This window comes from Myotis nattereri (genome assembly GCF_964212035.1).
Source record: "Myotis nattereri genome assembly, chromosome: 15".
Lineage (NCBI taxonomy): Eukaryota > Metazoa > Chordata > Mammalia > Chiroptera > Vespertilionidae > Myotis > Myotis nattereri.
Window position 1 is genome coordinate 46,226,634 of NC_138090.1, and position 12,157 is coordinate 46,238,790.

Consider the following 12,157-nt stretch of genomic DNA (forward strand, 5'->3'; position numbering starts at 1 on the left):
TTAAAATGCCAAGAGCAAAAGACAAAGAGAGAATCTTAAAAGCAGCAAGAGAAAGAAAGTCAGTTACATACAACGGAGTACCCATACGACTGTCAGCTGATTTCTCAACAGAAACTATACAGGCCAGAAGGGAGTGGCAAGAAATATTCAAAGTGATGAATAGGAAGAACCTACAACCAAGATTACTTTACCCAGCAAAGCTATCATTCAGAATTGAAGGTCAGATAAAGAGCTTCACAGATAAGAAAAAGCTAAAGGAGTTCATCACCACCAAACCAGTATTATATGAAATGCTGAAAGGTATTCTTTAAGAAGAGGAAGAAGAAGAAAAAGGTAAAGATACAAATTATGAACAACAAATACACATCTATCAACAAGTGAATCTAAAAATCAAGGGAATACATAATCTGATGAACAGAATGAACTGGTGATTATAATAGAATCAGGGGCATAGAAAGGGAATGGACTGCCTATTCTTGGGGGGGAAAGGGGGGAGGGGGATGCGGGAAGAGACTGGACAAAAATCGTGCACCTATGGATGAGGACAGTGGATGGGGAGTGAGGGAGGACGGTGGGGTGGGAACTGGGTGGAGGGGAGTTATGGGGGGAAAAAAGAGGAACAAATGTAATAATATGAACAATAAAGATTTAATTAAGAAAACAAAAATATATCCTCAAGTGAAGATTACAACAACAAAAACAAAAAACAGGATCATAAACCCTGGCTTGTAGGGACGTTGCCACATTCAAGGCTCGTGCATAAACTGACGTCTAGTAGGAGACACAGTTTAGCTGCCTACGGAGACCAGGAATGGAGGTGAAACCGTGGGTGCAAACCGGAATTAGATCTGGTTCTAACTCTCTCACTTAGCACCTGGGTGCCCTCGGGCAGGTTACCTAACACTCCATTCCGTTTCTTCAACCATTAAGGCAGTGTTAATGATGGTAATCTACCTCATAGGAAATGCTAAGAACAAATTAGCTTATGTAAAGACTACAACAGCTTTAGTGCTTATGATGATTAACACTATATTATTCTCTACTGTATTATTTACTCTCTTGTCATTAGACTCTAGACTTGATATTTAACAGTCTGACCTCCCATATAGCAGAGGAAGTATGTGACTCAATTCTCACCCATTAGCAGTGAGAAGAGTCTCCTGGGGGCTTCTGGGAAAATATTTTTCTCCTTGAAGAGCTCTCTCATTTCCCTGTCCCCGCTGCCACACACACATTCTCCCTTTGGAAACTGTAGTATAAAGACACGATGCCTGGTGCTCTAGCAGCCCTTGTGAGGCCTTGAGGAAAGCTATGGCCTGAAAGAAAGATAGTAGAGACAGAAAGAGTCCTCAGGTCCCTAATGGCATCACCAAACCACCAAACCGATCACAGAGCCACCTTTCTCCACCAACAATAAACATGCTTTTGATTTAGGTTTGGTTAAGATTTATTGGCTGGGTTTTCAGTTAGTCACAGATAAACACAAACTGATTTGTGTCTTGTTCTTTCTTTCACAATAAGCATATATTACTTCTGTAAATTTAGTAAGTCCCCCCCAAAGTACTTCAGAGTGAAAAACCCAAAAGTAAAATAAAATTTGATTTGATTTTAAAAAGAAGAGATAAAAATTGGCATCACACTCAGCAAAGGCGTGCTGAGCCCGCAGCAGAGGGCAGCTGCTACAGACCCAGGCGGCCTACAAGCCGGAGGATGGCTCGCTAGAGGGCAGTGAGGGAGCTCTGAGCACATCACCAGTCATAAGGAGGCTCAGAGGTCTGAGGTGGGGTCAGCAAGAGCCTGAGCACCAGGAAAAGAGGAGCCAAGAAGCTGGAGGTGGTGGTAAGACCCCATTTAGGGGCAGAGGCATCAGGGTAGGCCTGGGGGAGTCCAAGACATTGGGGTAGGCCTCTAAGGCACTGACCACGGAGTCTCAAGGAGCAGTGAACAAAGAGGGTGGACAAGGTGTTTCTTTGGGGCATAGGAAGCAAATATCAGAATTTCTGGTTAAGTTTATATTTTGAAGGAGAAGGGAAGGGAAAGAAGAGAAAGAAAAAAGGAAGAAGGGGGGAGGGGGAGGAGGAGGAAGAGGAGGAGGAGGAGGAGAAATTAAGCTTTACTGGCCATATACAGAGCTGTATAGAGGTCAACTACAGAGATGGTCTCTAGCGCCTCTCAGCTCGCAGGTGCCACCATCTGAAGGTGCTGGAGCTGGACCCAGAGGCTGAAAGGGTGACACGGGCGCCCTCTCCTGTCCGCTTAATGCAGTGGTTCTCAACCTTCCTAATGCCGCGATCCTTTAATACAGTTCCTCGTGTTGTGGTAAACCCCAACCATAAAATTATTTTCATTGCTACTTCCTAACTGTAATTTTGCTACTGTTATGAATCGTAATGTAAATATCTGATATGCAGGATGTATTTTCATTGTTACAAATTGAACATAATTAAAGCATAGTGATTAATCACAAAAACAACATGTGCCCTAGCCGGTTTGGCTCAGTGGATAGAGCGTCAGCCTGCGGACTCAAGGGTCCCGGGTTCGATTCCGGTCAAGGGCATGTACCTTGGTTGCGGGCACATCCCCAGTAGGGGGTGTGCAGGAGGCAGCTGATCGATGTTTCTCTCTCATCGATGTTTCTAACTCTCTATCCCTCTCCCTTCCTCTCTGTAAAAAATCAATAAAATATAGTTTAAAAAAAGCAAACAACAAAAAAACAACAACATGTAATTATATATGTGTTTTCGGATGGTCTTAGGCGACCCCTGTGAAAGGGTCGTTCGACTCCCAAAGGGGTCTCGACCCACAGGTTGAGAACCGCTGGCTTAATGTCATGCAGCCAGGGCAAATAGATTCCTGAGAAAAGTCTCAGGTTGCAAAGCAACCAGCCCTCACACAGGGGCTTCTTAAAGACTCCTGCTCAGAAACCTCCACTGAAGATTTACAATGTGAGCACAAGCAAATTCTAGCAAATGTCTCCGCATATAAAGGGGTAGGACTGAAAAATGAGCAGCGGGATTAAATGTAGCTGATGGCACACTGCTCTCACTGGATTTCTGTGCCTTAGTTGGGTCTTTGCAGCTGTGACAACCATACATAAAGAATGTCAAAACTAGGCTCTCACCAAGAGTTTCCAAATGCATTAACAGGGTCTGTATAAGAAAACATTTTTATTCTATATAAAGTATGTTTTCATTGTTTTTAAAGAGAGGAAGGGAGAGGAAGAGAGAGACCGGTTGCTTCCACATGCATCCTGAGGGCTGAACCCGCAACCTGACCAGAAATCGAACTAGTGATCTTTCAGTGCACAGAACAACACGCAACCACTGAGTCACACTGGCCAGGGCAAAGGAAACATTTTTAGGGAGAGCAAAAATATTTGAGGGGCCATGAATACATAAAATTTTTATTTTAAAAATATTAATTTCAACCCTTCTAATCTTCATGTTTTTTAAAAATATATATTTGATTTTTTTACAGAGAGGAAGGGAGAGGGATAGAGAGTTAGAAACATCTATGAGAGAGAAACATTGATCAGCTGCCTCCTGCACACTCCCTACTGGCGATGTGCCTGCAACCAAGGTATATGCCCTTGACCGGACTTGAACCTGGGACCCTTCATTCCATAGGCCAACGTTCTATCCACTGAGCCAAACCAGCTAGGGCTAATCTTTATGTTTTTAGGTGCACATAATATATCTATACTATTATATATTAGCACTATATATGATTGTAAATAACTAATAACTACACACACACACACACACACACACACACACACACACACGCCGCGCACAGGGGAGAATGTTAAAAAATGTTTCCTTAACAGGAGAACATAATAAAACTGTTCGGAGGTCACCGGCAGCAGCCTGGATGTCCTGTAACATAACCGACGTGGTGCCCTGGAGATTATAAATAGATTCCAGGGCAGTGATTTCAAACACTCATACACACAGGAATCCTCTCTGGAGAATGTTAAAAATAAAAACGTCCAGCCCTTCCCCAGATGGAGCCCAACAGGGCCTGCAGGTGGCACTCCTGGGCAGCTAAGGGATGCACCCCACAAAGCTGGCTTTTTCCCTTCAGATGGGCTATCTTTCAGCTTATCAATCTTCTAAGCAGCTGTATTTAATCTGGTGTTTGTCTAGAGCAGTGGTTCTCAACCTTGGCTGCACATTAGAATCACCTGGGAATCTTTTTAAAATCCTGATTTCTGGGCCTCATCCTCCGGAAATTCTGTTTCTCTGTTATGGGGTGGAAACAGAATTTCCGGAGGATGAGGCCCAGAAATCAGGATTTTAAGAAGATTCCCAGGTGATTCTAATGTGCCGCCAAGGTTGAGAACCACTGGCCTAGGCCTTCGACGGAGCTCTGAACATCAACTGCTGTATTTGTCATTTCTCGGTGTTCTACTTGGTTCTTTTTCTAACTTCCTGGTAACTTTTTATTTTACTTATGTTTTATATTCCTCCTATTTTATCCTTTTCAGATACAAACATAGGTATCTGATGTCCACATCTTCATTCCAATGCCCCCAGTGTCTGCAGGTCTGGACCTGCCATGTTTTGTGTCTGCTGACTCTCCCTCATGGTGCCCGCTTGTCCGTACAGCGCGTACTTTTTTATCATGAGCTCCTATGTGCCAGATCTCTACCTGAAGGCATTCTCCAAGGCGCAGGCACAGGTGGCGCGCCTACAGAGAGGGTTTGCTTGTCCTTGCCAGGAGCTTAGGGGCACAGTCCCGGATTCCCTCTCAGCCTGCTGTCTCCAGGACTTTTCAAAGAGTGCAATTCAGGCCCAAACCCACATGAGAGACAGCTCAGTGGCCACAAATTCTCAGAGGAGACCCTTTCAGTCTCCACCTAGATCTGAGGCTGTGTGCCTCTGCAAGGTGGGTTTTCTCTAGTTCACCTTTAAGCCCCCCTGCCCAGCTTTCCCACAGCACAGCCCCTGTCCCCAAGGCCACGGGAAACCGAATGTCCCTAGAGGATCAGGCAGCTGCAAGGCTCAGTCCCTTCCTCCCCAGCTTGTTGCTGCTGCTTTCTCCTTGCTCTGGGAAGAGCCCTTTTCTTCCTTGCAGGTACAAGCACTCATTTCAAAGGATGCTTTAAATATTTCATGAAGCATTAGGTAGTGGGAGGCTCTCTACTCAGCCACACGGCCCTCCCTCTGGTCGACTTTGTCACATTTCTTCACTTAGAAATATAACTCCCATATGATCAGACAAACATAGTAAGTGCCCCATGCTGGTTGGCCCAGACCTTTCTGCCTGTGGTAATACGCCTGTTAGGGCTGACAGGAAGAGGGGCAACATGATCCAGAGGCTTGAAGTACTGACTGCTCAGCTGTTACAGGCGACTTGGGAGTACACACTGAGTGAGAAGGATCGCACTAACAGGGGTGGGCAAACTTTTTGACTCGAGGGCCACAATGGGTTCTTAAACTGGACCGGAGGGCCGGAACAAAAGCATGGATGGAGTGTTTGTGTGAACTAATATAAATTCAAAGTAAACATCATTACATAAAAGGGTGCGGTCTTTTTTTTCAATAGTTTTATTCATTTCAAACGGGCTGATCCGGCCCGCAGGCCGTAGTTTGCCCACGGCTGCACTAGAAGGTTTAGCATTAGATGATGATGATGATAAGGAAGATAATAACGGTGTCTTGACGGTCAACAAACATTTATGCAGCACTAAGGGCCAGGCAGCGCTGAATGCTGTATGGATTGTTAACGTACAGAATCAACATGAACAATCCAATTTACAGACAATGACACTGAGGCGTAGAGGTCACAGAGAAGGCGGCAGGACTGGCATTCACACCCAGGCGGCTCCAGAGGCCGGGTTCTCGGCCACTTGGCCACACAGCTGTTTACTGAACTTAGTACGTGCCAGGCCTGTGCGAAAGGTGTCGGCCCACGCAACAGACCCAACCGTCAAGCATATGAGGTGAGCGCTATTCTTCACAGTGGGGGAAACAGGTGACCTGCCCAGGACACACACCAAGTAAATGGCAGGGCAAAAAGCCTTTATCTAGAAGCAGAGTTTTTAAGTAACTTTTTTTGGTGTGCATGTTTTTTTATAAAAAACAATTTTATTGATTTCAGAGACTAAGGGAGAGGGAGAGACAGAAAGACCAATGATAAAAAAGAATCATTGACCAGCTGCCTCCTACACGCCCCACACTGAGGATCAAGCCCGAGACCTGGGCATGTGCCCTGACCAGGAATCGAACCGTGACCTCCTGCTTCATAGGTCAACACTCAACCACTGAGCAGTGCCAGCCGGGTTAGAAGCAGCGTCTTTATCATCTGAGCAGTAATGCCCGCGTACAATAAGCACAAATTCTGTAAGTTCTCGTAGCCAGTATTAATCAGATATGCACACTTTGGTCCAGGCTTCAATACTCACTGTCATCTGCATCCTCACAAGAATTCCAGCAGATGAGCTCTATTATTAACCTTTTTTGATAAATATGGAAACAGAGGCTCAGAGAGATCCAGCTACTTGCCCAAAGTCACACAGCTAATAAGTGGTGTCAAGATTCAGACCCAAGAGTGTCCACTCTGTAGTAGACTGCCTGCCTGTGGTGACGCCGCATATCACACCCTGTGCAGCCCCTCCACCCTCACTATGCCAAGGTCGCCTTGACCAACTGAGTGTGCAGTGCCAGGTCTTGCCCTTAAATGGCTGCAGCTTCTTACTTCTTCCCTCCTGGAAACCTGGCTTTTGGGAGCCCTGAGTAACCAAGTGGGAAATTCTGCTACCTGCTGGAGAGGCCGTGTGGAGAAGAGAGGCCCTGAGACAACACTGAGAGGGAAGAGGGAACTGGCCATTTCAACGTCCCAGTCGAGCCTCCTGATAACCTCAGTTCCAGCTGCCCTTTGACCACAATCCCAGGAAGACCACTCAGCAAAACCAGCAGAACTGCCCAGCTGAGCCCAGCCAGCTCACAGAACTAAGAAAAAGAATTAAAGGGTCACTGGTTGTTTTTTTTAGTTTCTTTTTCATCCTCACCCAAGGATATTTTTCCATCGATTTTTAGACAGAGGGAAAGAGAGAGAGAAATATCAGTGTGAGAGAAACACATTGATTGGTTGCCTCCTGCACGAGTACCGACCAGAGCCCGGGCCAGGGAGGAGCCTGCAACCAAGATACATGCCCTTGACCGGAACCGAACCAAGAACTCTTCGTCCGCAGGCTGACGTTCTATCCACTGAGCCAAACTGGCTAGGGAAAAGGGGTCACTGTTTTAAGCCACTAAGCTTTGGGTCAGATTGCTATGTAGCAACAGAAAAATTGAAACCAACTCCAAGGCCGGGTGGCTAAGTTCATTGGAGTGTCGTTCTGATATGCCAATATTGCAGGTTTGATCCCTGGTCAGGGCACATACAAGAATCAACCAATGAATGCATAAATAAGTGGAATAATAAATATCTCCCTCTCTCCCCCGCCCCCTTTCTCTTTCTCTCTTAAAAAAAAGAAAAGAAAATCAGTTTTAAAAAAATGGGATGACTACACAAAGTTAAGCACTTCTAAAAATATTACCCAGCAACCTGAATGAGTTATCATGTGGTGTATTACTTTCCTGTTGTTTCTGTAACAAAAGACCACAAACACGGTGGCTTAAAACAACACATTGATTATCTATGGTTCCTGAGAATATAAGGTCAGAATGGGTCTCACTGGGCTGAACCCAAGGTGTCAGCAGGGGACGTTCCTTCCAGAGGCTGGAGGGGAGAAGCCACTTCCTTGCCTTTTCCAGCCTCTCCAGCCGCCTGCATTACTTGGCTCGTGGCCCCTCCTCCATCTCCAAGGCCAGCAGTGTAGCACCTTCAAATGTTCCCTTCCCTGCCTTCCTCCTTCATTTCTAAGGACCTGGTGATTACAGGGGGCCCAGGCGGATACCCCAGGATAATCTCCCTACCCCCAATCCTTGATTTCATCACATCCGTGAAGTCCCCTTGGCCATGTAAGGTGAACACATCGGAATTAACAGGTTAGGGATTAAGATGCGGCCATCTTTGGGGGGGACCATTACTGTGCCTACTGTGAGCAGTAAACTAGGAAAATGACCAGCATATTCCAAAGGAGTAGGCAGAAACACTGGGATCTTCCCTCTGCCCAGAGACATCCCACGGCTCCCCTGAAGTATCAGCAGTGCGCTTGGCGAGAGTGGCCTCAATCCGCCTGGCATCACCAACCTTTAGTATTCTTTTTCTTGCCCAGAATTCTTTGTTTAAAAAGATCCTTGCTCCCCAACATAGTGCATCATCGATGAGTTATGCTTCTGGCATTTACTGTTCTTTTCTCAGGCAGACACACCTACCACTCCAGCCTCTCTGCTGAGTCAGAGGCAGCCCGGCCAAAGGCACAGACACTGGATGCATAGGTCAGTTCCAGGCCTGACCTGAGAGGACGCAAAGCTGCTACTGGGAATTCTAATCGCACAATCAGGGGGCCAGAGTGATGGGCAATTAGCAATGTGAAGACAGAAACAACATAAGAAGAGTAAAGATGAAAGTCAGTGCACTTTAACAGTATCTAATAGCATCTCCAGCTAAACCTGTCCCAGGCTGAGCTCCTGGGCCTTTCTGTGCAACCCGCCCCTCCTCCAGGCTGCACGTCACACCCAATCCACAGGAAATCCTGCTGGCTCCACCTTCCAAACAAATCCACTGGTTATTCATTAGTCAGGGGAAAAGGAAAGGTTCTTGGGGTGGTCACCCCCTTAACCAAGGGCTCCAAGTTACCATCACAAATGACGGAAGAACAGACATCAGTAGCCCCCTGAGGTGATGTCCTCAGGACACACCGTCATGCCTGTGATAGTCCTGCCAAAGATGCTCAGTGTAACCAAATCAGAGGGAATGATCAGAAAACTCGAGGTTGGGGGACATTCCATGGAACTCTTGGACTCTTCCAAATGTCAATGTTATGAAAAACAAGGAAGAACAGGAATGCTGTTATAGAGCTGGGTCAGCAAACATTTTCCATAAAAGGCCAACGAATAAGTATTTTAGATTTGTGGGCCATACAAACCCACCTTTGCAGCTACAGACCAAATGCAAACAAATGTGTGTGGCTGTGTTCTAATAAAACTTTATGAAGACAGGCAGTGGGCCAATTGCAGAGTCCTGTTGTAGACTAAAGGTTACTAAAGAGACATGATAATGAAATACAGTGCTTGATCCTAAGCAGATCCTAGATTAAAAATAATAATAAACATACCCTAACCGGTTTGGCTCAGTGGATAGAGCGTTGGCCTGCGGACTGAAAGGTCCCAGATTAGATTCTGGTCAAGGGCATGTACCTTGGTTGCGGGCAAATCCCCAGTAGGGTGTGTGCAGGAGGCAGCTGATCGATGTTTCTAACTCTCTATCCCTCTCCCTCCTCTCTGTAAAAAATCAATAAAATATATTAAAAATAATGATAATAATAATAATAAACAATGCATATAAGCAAAACCCATGGAGGGGGGTGAGGGCATGTGAGGGCATGGGCTGGGGAGAAGTCAATGGAGGAAAAAGGAGACATATGTAATACTTTAAGCAATAAAGAATTTAAATTTAAAAATAATAATAAAGAGAAGCAGTAGCCCTGTAAGTTGCTTGGTGTTAATAATAATAATAATAATAATAATAATAAAGAGTAAATAAAAGGGTTTGGGGGGCAATTGGAGAAATCAGAATATAAGCTATATATTAATATTATTATCAATATTATTATCAGTATTAAAATTCTCAGGTATGATATCGACACTGTTATATAGAATGTTTTTGTTCTTAAGAGATACAGGCTGAAATATTTAGGTGTGAAGTGTTACATCCATCCACAACCTATTTTCAAAGTGTTCAGGGGGGAAAATGTGTATACATACATACACGTATACAGATGAAAGCAAAGACACAGCAAATTTGTTGAAGGCTAATAATGGATGAAATAGGTAGTAGCAGGTATGTAACCAATGACTACACCATTCTTTCTTTCAACTTTTCTGTGGGTTTGGCAATTTTAAATGAAGAGTTGGGGAGAAATTTCTCCAGAATCTGACTTCTCCTCCTCACTCACCTCCCACCTGGACTACTGTGTTGCCTCCTCCCTATATCCACGCGTCATCCTATGATTGCCAAATGACTGCTATCTATATAAATATAAAAGGCTAATATGCAAAGTGTCCCCTCGGGAGTTCAACCGGGAGTTCAATCACTCACTATGACATGCGCTGACGACCAGGGGGTGGCGTGGAACAAAGGAAGACCCCAGCCAGCAGTCAGAGGCCCTGATCGGCCCTGATCACAAGCCAAGCCTAGGGACCCTACCCATGCATGAATTCCGTGCACCGGGCCTCTAGTTAAAATATAAGGCAGAGCCTTGGCCCGGTGGCTCAGTTGGATAGAGCATTGTCCTGATACACCAAGGTTGTGGGTTCAAACCCAGGTCAGGGCACATACGAGTACCAACCAATGAATACATAAATAAGTGGAACAACAAATCAATGTGTGTCTCTGCCTCTCAAATCAATAAATTAATTTAAAATTATATATATATTTCACAGATCCTGTCCTTCCTCTGCTCAGACCCTCCAGTGAGTCCCACCCACTCAGAGTAAAGCCAAAGCATTTGCAGTGACCCACAGGCCCTGCACAGTCTGCCCACCTTTCCCAGCACCAACAGTTTCCCCTCAGCCCTCAGTCTCCACTTGATCTGTCTGCTCAGCCGCACTTGCCTTGCTGTTCATCCAACATGCCAGGTACACTCTCACCTCAGGGCCTTTGCATGTGCAGAACCTTTGGGCTAGAATGTTCTCCCCCCGACACCTGTACTGTTCGTTCCCTCCTGAGTATTTTCAGTGAGGTCTCCCTAATAATCCTATCTATACTTACAACCTGCCCCAAATACTCCTCCTTCTGCATCCCAGGTGTTTTCTCTAGAACAGTTATTGCTATCTAATACACTTCATATGTTAAATATTGATTTTATTTATTGTCTGGCTTCCCCCCAGAATGTAAGGTCCCTGAGGACAGGATTTTTTGCATTTTCTTCTCTGCTGTATTCACATCTACACAAATACATCTGTGAACCACTGACTTAACATTGTATATCCATTTACTCCTCACAACACGTATTATACATAGCATAAATTCGTATATAGTACACAAAATGGGAATAATAATAGTATACACATCTCATAATAATGTGTGAGAATTGAATGTCAGAAGGCCTGTGAAGTGCTCAGCACACTGCCTAGCACAAAGTGAGGGCGCATTAAATGTTGTGATTATAAAATACCCACAGAAGAGGAGACTGAAGCTCTGATTGGTTAGATGACCAGCCCAAAGCTACCTGGCCGGGAAGGCGTAGGGCCCAGAATGGAACCCATGACAGCCTAACTCAAGAAGCCACCTTCTAAACCACAATGCGAAGACATACCAGTGTTTGGGAGAAAGGCAGTGGCAGGAACAGAAACCAGCACAGTCCAGGATTTAGGTCCTGCCTTTGGCACAAACTCATGTGTGACCGCAGCAGTTCACTTCTGCTCTCGGGGTCTCCATTTTTTCCTTCTATAAACTGGGAGAAGTCATTTCCCAACCCTGACATAGGGACAAAATAGTGTGAAACTCAAGTAAGATAAGCTGATAGGAGAGTACTTGGTAACTGTGCGATCCAACACTTTTCCAGGCTAAGATCTGCAGCTGTGGCAAAGGGCCCACCAAAAACACCAATGGACTAAGAATTGTAGGCTCCAGAATGCAAAAAGCACCCAAACTTATAAGAAAAAAAAAAATGGTATGTGTTCCTCTTAACCACTTGGCCTTTGCCCATGCTTCGCCCGCTCCCTCGACATCATCCCTGCCCCCCATGTTGTTGGTGAGGTTCTCCTCACCCTGAAGCCATCCCTGAACCCCAAGCCAGGTCAGGCACCCAGTGGGCAATCCCATCCCAACTCTGCCCATCTGGTTGTCACTCTTGCAGAATGGGTCGGTCCCGACTGGACGGAGCTCCTTGAGGGCACAGATTGGGCTGACTTGGTCCCTGCTGTCTCACCAACACTGCCCAGCACAAGGCCAGGCACAGAGTCGATGCTCAGAAAATACTAGCCAAATGAAGCAATGGATGGATAGATGGATGAGCCAACAAACTACGTCAATTTCCTTATTC

At 45.5% G+C, this 12,157-nt stretch overlaps 1 protein-coding gene across 1 annotated transcript in view; it reads right to left on the minus strand.

Annotated features, from left to right (window-relative positions):
• LOC308531249 (optic atrophy 3 protein-like) overlaps positions 1-12,157 on the minus strand; it is a gene marked incomplete at its 3' end in the record, with an annotated part of 94,639 nt that overhangs the window by 80,856 nt on the left and 1,626 nt on the right. The gene's annotated exons all lie outside the window — the stretch shown is intronic.